Genomic DNA, 11,622 nt, shown 5'->3' with positions numbered 1-11,622 from the left:
CGACCAGGTGGCACTTAGGAGGGTGACCGAGAAAGAAGATATAACGTCACGGTACCTGGAGAGAAAAGGGCGAAAGTCCAAAGCTAATGGCGTAGAGGGTACTTCTAAATCAGTTGCTACCACTACGGAAAAAGAACTGTGTCTAGTCCAGAGGAACAGGCTTAAGCGGGAGGCAGTGTTACCAATGTCCATACCACCGAGAGGGAACTGTGCCTATTCGGGACGAACAGGCTTAAGCGGGAGGCAATGTTACGAATGTAACTGATAGGTTTATGTTAGTTTAATTTCCGTTAATTTAAAAATTTGAATTGTAACGTAAAGTTTTTATTACGCAGTTACTTTATTTAAGCAACAACAACTACCATGTAGAACTCTCTTCATTATTCTAGATGCTACTTTACCTTTCATTAATGTGCTTTTATTTGGTTTTGCCATAATCATGTAATTATCGTTTAGTTGCTACTTCTTTCTTGCATTTGTTTGTTGTTGTAATTACGTCATTACTGTGCTTGTCGTCCGCCTGTATTTCCCCTATGTATGTATGTGAGTATGGTTGTTCGCTTAGTGCGAATGTGCGTCTGTGTGTTCGTTGCACAGATTCGAGGTGTTGCCAGACTTTCTGGATAATTCTAGACCAAGGAGACTCTGGGGTATAAATACAGGGGAACTGGCAATGACGAGTTGAGTTGTGTTTTAAGCGTTGAACTGAACAGATCGGTTAAAGAAGTGCTGCGTGCTAACTAGAGACAAGATGTGTGCTTAGTAATTAAAGTCGGTTACGAATAAGTGTAATAAAGTAAATAAAGCATTGTAGGAACGTAATCTAAAACGAACCCTGTTTTATTTGGTACAAATCGTATCGGGGAATAAAACAACGTCTACACGGACATTAGTTAAATCTAATTCCGTAACACTATTAACAACTTAAAGCATGTCTTTTCTGCGGCATTAGTTGAAAGAGATAAGATACATTCATAGAAATATATGCAGGGGCCTAATTACGGCATTCGGTATCGAGTTGTTTCGATGCGAGTACTCAAATTTCGTATGATGACAGCCGGTATCGAGTAAAATTATCGAATAATCGAACAAATATTTGCGAGACTTTGCTCGCAGGAAATTAGCTATCGTAAAGAAATAAAAGGATGTTTGCTGTCGTTTTATATAACAAAATTTTAATTATTAAACAAATCTAAAACAATTTTTAACATAATAGCAGCAAAACATTTTGTGAAAAAATTATTTGCAGTCGTTTTTTTTCATGAATAATAATAAAATTAGACCAATAAGAAATATGTGCATCAACTATTCAAAACTGATGTTTGCGGACGTTTAAAGTACAAATAAGTGGAAAAAGTTAGCAATTTTGTAAAAACTAAAATATAATCCAAATAGTCTTTATTTTGTAGGGAATTTTTTTAAATATATTATCTAAAAAGAAGCGCAAATTTTGTGCTGGGTAAAATACAAGTTTAACAACAAACAATGACTACAATCAATAATAACTAACAAAAATCAAAAATATCTAATTATTAAAAAAAAAATCAAGAGTCAGATTGGTGGATTCTCGGACCGAGAACGAAGCCGATGTCTATTCGCGGCTGGCGGCGGCTGCCATGCAAAACATCCGGCGGCGGCTAAAAGTCGACTTAAGCCGAGGAAGATTTTCGACGTCGGCTTAGCCGATATATTCGCCGCGGCTACGAAAAAATCGGCTGTTACAGAAAAAACTTTACACTTTAACTTTAATTTCATTTTATATTTTATAGTGATTAAATTAGGTCTGTTCGTTTACTCAATAATTTGTACAAATTTGTACAAGTCCAGTAACTGCTTGTAATCGACTAAGGTCTTTTGCATGGCACTGTAGAGTAAACGAACAACATCCAGTAACGATTTGTACAAATTATAAGTAAACGAACACACCAATTGTATTTTATACATATATCACATTTATATTGGTAAAACGAAATGCACTTTCAAACGTTCCTATAATAAAGATTCCACTATAGTCATGTTATCATGTATAAATAATTGTTTTTTAATAGTTGCGGGGTGTAACCGGCTCCTCTTTGCATTTATACAGTTTCCGGCAAATGAAAAGGCTTGTTCGGATGATGATGATGTGGCTGTAATCCCAAAGCACATATTTGCCACTAATGCAACATTCGGGAAGATCTAAAAAACAACAAATTATAAATGCGTTCAAATATATTCATCTTCGACTTACATCTTTGTTTTCTCTCCACCAATCTAAAGGCTCTACAGCATCGACTTTAGTCTCTAAATATTTGTTTATTTCGGATTCTATGTCGTTTTGAGAACTATTAGTTGATGACCCCATGAACTCCAACATTCTTTGACGGCTCACTGATAATTTCTACGAGAGCAATAATTTCAGTACAATGTCAAAACATCCAATAAATACATCATAATACCTGTTTTTTGCGGCTTGTTCGGCAGACTTGTTTGTTGATGGCTCAAACGACAGTGGAACTTCTTCAAATTCCTTATTTTTGCCAACTTCTTCCAGAATCAATGCTTTTTTTGTTAAGGGATCCGGGACATCATATAGAAGTTGCATAGAATTCGGGGATTGTTTCGGAATTTTTTTTAAAATTTTTTTAGAACTTTTGAGTTTTTTTGCGATGGATCCATCAACGCTGCAACTACATATATTCGATATATCTTATATCTGTTTTTTAAGTTGTCTAGGGCGAAGTTGCACAAATCTATTGACAACTTAAAGCATGACTTTTCTTCGGCTTTAGTTAATAAAGATAAGATACATTCAAAATAATATATGGATATTCCTGTCCCTGAAAATGCTTCGTTGCCTCCTCAAATATTTTTAAAAAGTTGCCAAATTCCTCTATTTGTTCTCTCTCCATTTTTGCTATAATAAGCGCATCTTCTTTTGCCTTCACCAGAGCTACATTTATGACAGAAATATTTTTAGTGTAGCTTTCTATCATAGCTAGTAGACAGTTCCACCTTGTTGGCACAGAGTTCTTTAAAGATTTGCGTTGCGGAGTATTAATAGAGGTTTCGTATTCTTCGTTGAAGTAGTCATCTCCACTTGTAAATTGTTCGGAACAATCCAAGCTCTCCAAAATTGTCTCTGCTTCAGAGAATATTTTAGAAAGTGCGCCCTGTTCCTCGACATTTTGAAGGTTTGAAATTTCCTCGTGGTTCCGTAATTTTTTTTTTTAATTTAGCTATTATTTGCTTAACGTTTTGGAAGCGCTCGTTTTCTAGTACGTCGTGCATTAAAAATCGATGCAATGAATGCGCCACACATCCATACCTGGTAATATTTTTCATTTTCAATGCTGCTACAATGTTTGATCCTTCATCTGTTACTGCGCAAATTTTTTTGGCTTGAATGTTGAACTCTGATAATGCCTTTTCAATTTTGTCCATGACTGCCAATCCAGTATGTGGCCGCGGAAATATTTCAGTTTTCAACGTCACGTTTGTCATATTAAAATCTTTGCAGAAATGCACTTTTATATTGATATATGACAAACGTTTATAGCTGTCCTCTGCTGTTGCTGTCCTCTTTCCAAAACTTAAGAATAACAATTAGTTATCTATTATAATAAAATCGACGCGTTCTTACCTTTTTAAATTATCTTTTTCCTTTAAACAGACTTTGCAAAATTTATACTTCTGAAGTACATGTTTTTTGTTGAAGTAAAGATCACCAAAATATTTCCAACATACTGATACACCAGATTCATTCAGAATGACTTTTAGCATTCATTTCAAATCATTTTTCTTTTTGAGGAGATCTTCAAACTCGGACACATCTGTTAGAAACGAAACATTTGGGATATTGTTATCTGATTCATCCGAGTCAGAGTCTGCTGGAATCCTGTGTTGTGCGGATTTAGCTATAAAATAGCTACTAATATCACGTTGCGACATTTTATTGAAATTATTAGAATAATACTTTTCCTTTTTTCACTTGAGCTCACAATTGTAAGTAAAACGGTTTTAAGATGGGATTGCCATCTCACTTTAAATTAGTAACATTTAGAGGGTTACCATGTATCGTCAATAAAACACACAAAGCAGTGTATCATCATCTTAATATTATTATCAATACAAATGTTATTATTTTCTAATATATATATTCTTCAATGGGTTTAAAAAAATTAGTGGTTGTTTGAAGATAAATGTTTTTATCAACATTTGAACTTTATTATTTGTATGCTAACAACATACCAAAATAACGACTAAACCGATGTAGTCGGCTCTTAATAACAGCCGTTAAAAGCCGCTCACATCGGCGGCGGCTCAGATCTGGCCCAAAACGTCGGCGGCGGCTGCGAGCCGGCTTCGAGTCGATCGGCTTCACTCTCTGTTCTCGGTTTCTCTGTTTTTTATGTTTTGCTCATTCTTTACGCAATTGCGCCACCTACATACAATTGCGTTTTAAGTGCGCCACCAACAATAGCGTGGCAAACTAACACGCATTTATTAAGGTAGATGCATCAGCAATCATTTATAACAATATCAAAACAATTTTGCAAAAATAAATAATTTCGTACATTTTCGTAGCACGACCTCATTCCGAAATTATTGCTCAATGTATTATTCAAACAATACAACAGATATTCAATACTTTTCATTCATAATTTTTTTTTAATTTTCGTTTTAAGATAAATATTTATTTTTGGTGTCTACCTTTATGAGTGCTACTGATAAAATATGGTAGATTACCGGTTATTTCGCGAAATTATCGATAACAACGATTTTTCCTTCTCGATCGAGTTTCATCATACCAATATTTTCCGCGTCGACATTTTATTCACGAGTAAATTCTCGATCGAATCTCATAATTAGGCGCCAGGAAGATATTGTTGGATATTCCTGTCCCTGAAGATGATTCGTTGCTTCCTCAAATGTTTTTAAAAAATTGCTAAATTCCTCTATTGGTTCCCTCTCCATTTTTGCTATGATAAGTGCATCCTGTTTGGCTACATTTATCGCAGAAATATTTTTAGTGTAGCTTTCTATCATAGCCAATAGAGAATTCCACCTTGTTTGCACTGAATTCTTTAAAGAATTGCGTTGCGGAGTATTAAGAGAGATTTCGTATTCATCGTTGAAATAGTCATCTCCACTTGTAAATTGTTCGGAACAATCCAAGCTCTACAAAATTGTCTCTGCTTCAGAGAATATTGTAGAAAGTGCGCCCTGTTCCTCTACATTTTGAATATTTGAAATCTCCTCGGCGCTATAAATATGGCTCAGGTAATTTTTTTTAATTTGGCTATTATTTGCTTTACGTTATCAAAGCGCTCATTTTCTGCGCCACATATCCATACCAGTAGTGGGATTCTGTAACTCATTTTTGATGTTACCGACAAAAATCGGTAAAATTAAATCGCAAAATTATGACTAAAAACATAAAGAAAAGTTGGCATCACTGTTTGTGTCGCTAGAGGCTAGCGACTACTTTTTATTCATCGTTAGCTTACCGAAAATTTTCGTTAATTATCGAAATTATAAGCATTTTAATTTTACCGACAATTATCGATAACAGCAAAAATGAGTTACAGAATCCCACTACTGTAGTGGGATTCTGTAACTCTCTACCGATGGAATTAACGATAAATGTCGATATTTAACGATAATTGTCGGTAAGTGCTATTCTGTATGCAAATTTTACCGATTTTTATGTCGGTAATTATCGAAAATCATCGGTCAGTTACCGACGAAAAAAAGGAGTCGTTAAGTCTACCGATATAAAAGAATTTTCATATTTTAAACAAAAAAATCAATGAAAATTAATTTTTTAAGAAATGATTTTGGAAAATATTTCATGGCAAATAAAAAGATAAGCTGAGATACATTTCTTTACGCATAAAAAAGAAAATTCTGCGACATATGGAGGATCCTTTCAATCTAAATAATAGGAAGCTTATGAAAAATTGGAAATGGATACATTTTATAAAATAATGGATGGAATTGGGGGTCATTTGGAAACCTCCAGAATTTCGGGAAAATCTCTGAGAAAATAATAACTATTTTCAGTGCGAACAAAATATTTTGAAGGATATATTCCGTAACAGTTGCTACCCATATAAAAACGTATTGGTGGTTTCGATTACCATCAACGTTAAAAGAAAGAAAAATATCACCATGGTTGTCATATTCCCTGATAATACGTAATTCTGATATAACAGATAAATATACACAATTTAAATTTTCTTGTTCAAAATATGCATATTAAATGTTAGGATTTTATATCTTCCGTTTCAAACAATTCAACCAATTTGTCGAATATTACACCATGTTTACATTAGAACTTGCCGGGTTATGAGAATTTATACGTATATCCAATGGATTTGACAATTAAAATCAACCGCAATAAATAAAAAATAAAATAAATATAGTTATATGTATGTCATCATAGTTTTAACTACGATTTTTAATATTTAATAAAACCACTGGGTTTCAAATGTCAATTCCATTGCTTATATTTCAAATAAATCTTCATAGAGAAGCTTAACCCTGCAAAAGGCTATAATATAAACATGTCCTAAAGTTGAATTTTTCTACATGTAATTTGAAACTTATAGTACGGCTACACTAGAGTTTTTTTGCCGAGTTAACCCACTTCGAGAGGATTTATTTGACATTTGCGTTATGGAATTGACATTTGAAATCCAAACCCGCTGGGTTAATCCGGTTAAGAGTAACTTGGGTATTACTTATTTTATATACAATAGTGATTTAAATAATTTCATTAGAAGTTTGAATTATGTTCACTTTGAATGAGCATTATTTCGTTTAAGGTGTGATTTTTTCTATTTCTCCTAAAAAAAACAGAAACGTTTAAAAATTAGAATAATTTATATACTTCGTATACGCTTTTTATTTTGAAATGACGTGCATCTTCGTTTAAATTCCGCCATTCTACCGATATTCGTCGCTAAAATGTTTGTATCGATAACATTGAGTTACAGAATAGCACTTTCGGTAATTCAACCGAAAATTTTCGTTAATTATCAATATCGGTTCGGTAGAAAAAAAAGTTACAGAATCCCACTACTGATAATACTTTTCATTTTCAAAGCTGCAACAATGTTGGAACCTCCATCTGTTACTGCGCAAATTTTTTTTCTTGAATGTTGAATTCTGATAATGCCTTTTAGTTAAAAAAGTTTATATTTTCTTTTGGTTTATTTGAACGGACTAATGAACAAATACAAATTTTCCATGTACACTAGCGGTCATCTGAATAGGTTTGAATTTTTTTCTTTTTATATGTTAAGGTATCTTCTGATGTGTTTATATTACAGATCCATACTATTTACTTTTTGAGAGTCCTATACTATGCCAACATTCCCAAGAAAAAACTTGACGGTGTTGCCATATTTTCGGAAAATATCCCAATTATAATAAAAAATGTACAAAAAAGTGTCCAATTTTTGCGATCATCAGAATAGGTTTGAATCAAATAAAATTGAAAAATTGTACTACCCATGCAAATATTGCGCAGTTTTTTGGTTTTGTTTAGTAAAATGGAACATTCTGATAAATCTTACAACAAAGTTTACCCGCTTTATTAGGAACGTGGGTTCAATTCTCAACCTGGAAAACTTACCAAGAACTTTCAGATAAAATCAAGAAATATTCCAACAAAAACGTTTTATAAACCTGCTTTAAATGACTTTTTGATTTCGTTAGATCTCTTCTGAGCTTCTAAAATTCTCTGAAAGCAAATACGAAGTGTAGCCATATTATTATGATCGATAAATTAGAAAGTTCATTGAAAATAGTTGGTATTTTATTTCAAGCTTCATTTTTTAACTATCCTAGCAGTACAAATTTAAGTATTATCATGCTCACAAATCCACTATAGTTGACCACATGTATCATAAATGTTCGAAAATTGGTCTGGAAGAATGTTTCATCGACGACAATAAAGTAGAAAATTGTAAATCAAATTTAAGTCAAAGGGGCATGATATCGCCGACTTTTATAGTGCTGTAATAACTATATAGTCAGGACAAAAAGCTTTTTTCTGTTAACAAGTCATAAAACAAACACGAATAAGTCCAAAAGAATGGACTACTGAGGTTATACAGCACTTTAAAAATCGGCGATATCATGCCCCTTTGACTTAAATTTGATTTACAATTTTCTACTTTATTGTCGTCGAAGAAACATTCTTCCAGACCAATTTTCGAACATTTATGATACATGTGGTCAACTATGGTGGATTTGTGAGCATGATAATACTTAAATTTGTACTGCAAGGATAGTTAAAAAATGAAGCTTGAAATAAAATACCAACTATTTTCAATGACCTTTCTAATTTATCGATCATAATAATATGGCTACACTTCGTATTTGCTTTCAGACCATTTTCGAAGCTCAGAAGAGATCTAACATAATCAAAAAAATCATTTAAAGCAAGTATATAAAAAGTTTTTGTTTGAATATTTCTTGATTTTATCTGAAAGTTCTTGGTAACTTTTCCATGTTGAGAATTGAACCCACGTTCCTAATAAAGCGGGTCAACTTTGTTATAAGATTTATCAGAATGTTCCATTTTACTAAACTAAACCAAAAAACTGCGCAATATTTGCATGGGTAGTACAATTTTTCAAGTTTATTTGATTCAAACCTATTCTGATGATCGCAAAAATTGGACACTTTTTTGTACATTTTTTATTATAATTGGGATATTTTCCGAAAATATGGCAACACCGTCAAGTTTTTTCTTGGGAATGTTGGCATAGTATAGGACTCTCAAAAAGTAAATAATATGGATCTGTAATATGAACACATCAGAAGATACCTTAACCTATAAAAAGAAAAAAATTCAAACCTATTCAGATGACCGCTAGTGTATATAAAACTATTATAACATGGCATTCTTCGATGTAAAATGAATTCAAACAGTAAATATTTTATGTACAGTATTTAACATTTTCAACAACACTCTCCCTAAATGTTATAATATAAATTTTATACAAACAAAAACAAAACATTAATTTCGATAAATTGTAACATTTAAAAAATTTCTTAATGTTTCAAAAGAAGGCTTAGGAAGAGGTTTTGTTAAAATATCTGCGAATTGTTCCTTGGAACTTACATATTTAAGTTCGAATTCGCCGTTATTATATTTTTCACGTATGAAATGAAATTTTACATCAATGTGTTTAGTACGCTTGTGGAATTCAGGATTCTTAATTATTTTAATTGTGCTTTGATTGTCTAGCAATAAATAATTTGTTTCTATTTTGTCTGATACTTCTGCCAAAAAACGCTTTGTCCATAATATGTAGGTGCTTTACAGCCTCAGTTGCTGCAATGTACTCAGCCTCAGTTGTTGATAATGCGACTGTATGTTGTTGCTGCGATAACCATGAAACCGTACAATTCCCCAATTAAGTTACCATTCCTGATGTTGATTTGCGATTGTTGATATCACCTGCAAAATCAGAGTCGGAATATGCCACAAGATTCCAGACGTCGCTACCAGAATAGAATATGCGTTTAGCAGCATTGATATGTATTTGAGAAGGATTTTGCATAAATTTACTTAAGTATCCCACTGCATAAGCAATATCCGGGCGACTAATAACCGATAGGTACAGCAAATATCCTATCAGATTCTTATACGGATAGTTTCCATTCACAATTTCTTTGGGGAAACTATTTGACAACCCTGTTTCCATAGGTGTTGAAACACTATTGCAGTTCATCATTCCAAATTTTGTTAAAACCTTTTCAGTATATTGCCTTTGATGCAGAAATATTGATCCATTTTCTAATATTTTGATTTGAAAACCAAGAAACTAATCTATTTTGCATTCCTTCATTTGAAAATTTTACTTTAAATGTGTATTCAAATCATTAGCTAATTTTTCATCATTGTATATTAACAAACCATCATCAACATACATGGCTAGTATGATTTTTGATCCCTTCACGTTTTTAGTATATACGCAGGAGTCAGCACTACTTATCTTCATATTGAAATTTTCCATTATGTTTGTAAACTTCTCATTGAAACACCTCGGAACTTGTTTGAGTCCATATAAACTGCGTTTCAGCATACAAACTTTATTGTTTTCTTTTTCGTACCCAGGTGGCTGGCTCATAAAAATTTCTTCTTGGAGTTCACCGTACAAGAAAGCTGTCTTTATGTCAAATTGCTTTACTGACAATCCGTCAGCAACTGCTATAGATAATAGCATTCTTATTGAGTCATACTTTACCACGGGACTAAAAGTTTCTTCATAATCAAAACCATACTGTTGGGTAAATCCCCTTGCCACCAGTCGAGCTTTGTAGCGGTCAATAGAACCATCTGAATTTGTCGTGATTGTGTAAACCCAATGACAATCTATTAATTTTCTATTGGCAGGTGAATCACAAAGAACCCATGTGTTATTTTTGACCAACGATGCGTATTCCTCATCCATGGCAACCTTCCATTTATTTGCTTCATCTGATTTTAAAGCCTCTTCATACGTCCTTGGTTCTCTTTCCTCCATTACAGATAAGAAAAGATCATCAATATTTATTTTCTTCCTTGGGTTCTGCCGCAAATTATATCTTGTGCGCTCATCCCTGATGACTGCATTACTGTTCCCAACTATTTCCAATGATGAAGACAATTCTGAATTATTGGAAACCAACTCAGACTCTGTTGATCTGTTTTCGCTAATATTATGCAAACATTCTGCCCCTTGAACAACATTCTCCGGAAAAGATGCTTCTTGAACATTAGATTCTGTGAAATATCAATCTGGTTTGCTATTTTTGTGCTGCAATCTTGAGAATTTTCAAATGATATTTTGACCATCTTAGCAAGTTCATTGTCTTCCTCCCTCTTCTCTATGTTTAACTCATTTGAAAAAATAACATCACTATAAACTGCAACATTTCTTTCATTTGCAAAATAAACACGAACACATTTAACTTTTTCATCGTGTCCTACGAATATTCCGTTCTTGCTCTTTCATCCCATTTCTTTCTTGATTGTTTCGGAATATGGGCAAAAATTTCAGTTCCAAATACCTTGAGATTTTGAATGGCTATATTTGGCGGACTTTTGTTCCACAATTCACAAGGGGAACAACTTTACTTTACCCTGAAACCTCGGATTTTTTTGAAAAAAAAAAATATTTCGATAGATCTTGTCTTCCTGATTACGGCAATATATATTTTTCGGCTGGGACGTACCCGGTTATCCGGTTATTTGATCCGTAAGTTTGAATACCCACCCGTAGAACCGGTTATTTTGAACCGATTTACTTTATATGGGTATCATATGAAAGCTTATGAAAATGCCTATCGAATGGTATACGGGTTTAAACCCGTCATGTAACCAGTTCGACAGATATATCCAAAAAACCGTTTTATTTTTTTATTTTATAAAAATGTTAAATCGTTAAAAATAACCAAGTTTTTCCTGTATTTTAAAGTTTTTCTAGACTGCCGGCCTTCGGCCGGGGCTTAAGATTTTCACCCCTGGGGTATGTCCAAAAACCGGCTACGCGATCCAAAATTTTCCTACATCCAAGTTTTTCCTATATTTTAAAGTTTTTCTAGACTGCCGGCCTTCGGCGGGGCTAAAGATTTTCACCC

The 11,622-nt window shown here is 33.2% G+C and overlaps 1 long non-coding RNA gene across 1 annotated transcript; it reads right to left on the bottom strand.

Annotated features, from left to right (window-relative positions):
* Positions 1-1,744: 1,744 nt before the first annotated feature.
* On the bottom strand, positions 1,745-4,109 carry LOC141398534 (uncharacterized). Its single transcript, XR_012411643.1, has 4 exons — positions 3,623-4,109; positions 2,439-3,571; positions 2,231-2,380; positions 1,745-2,178 (listed from the first exon to the last, which is right to left on the bottom strand). It is a non-coding gene; the product is annotated as an uncharacterized lncRNA (long non-coding RNA).
* Positions 4,110-11,622: the final 7,513 nt, after the last annotated feature.

The sequence above is a fragment of the Musca autumnalis genome, unplaced genomic scaffold (assembly GCF_047663935.1).
Source record: "Musca autumnalis isolate F117 unplaced genomic scaffold, ASM4766393v1 scaffold_3, whole genome shotgun sequence".
Lineage (NCBI taxonomy): Eukaryota > Metazoa > Arthropoda > Insecta > Diptera > Muscidae > Musca > Musca autumnalis.
Note: the sequence above shows the minus strand (reverse complement) of the source record. Positions and strands in the feature narration are given on the sequence as shown.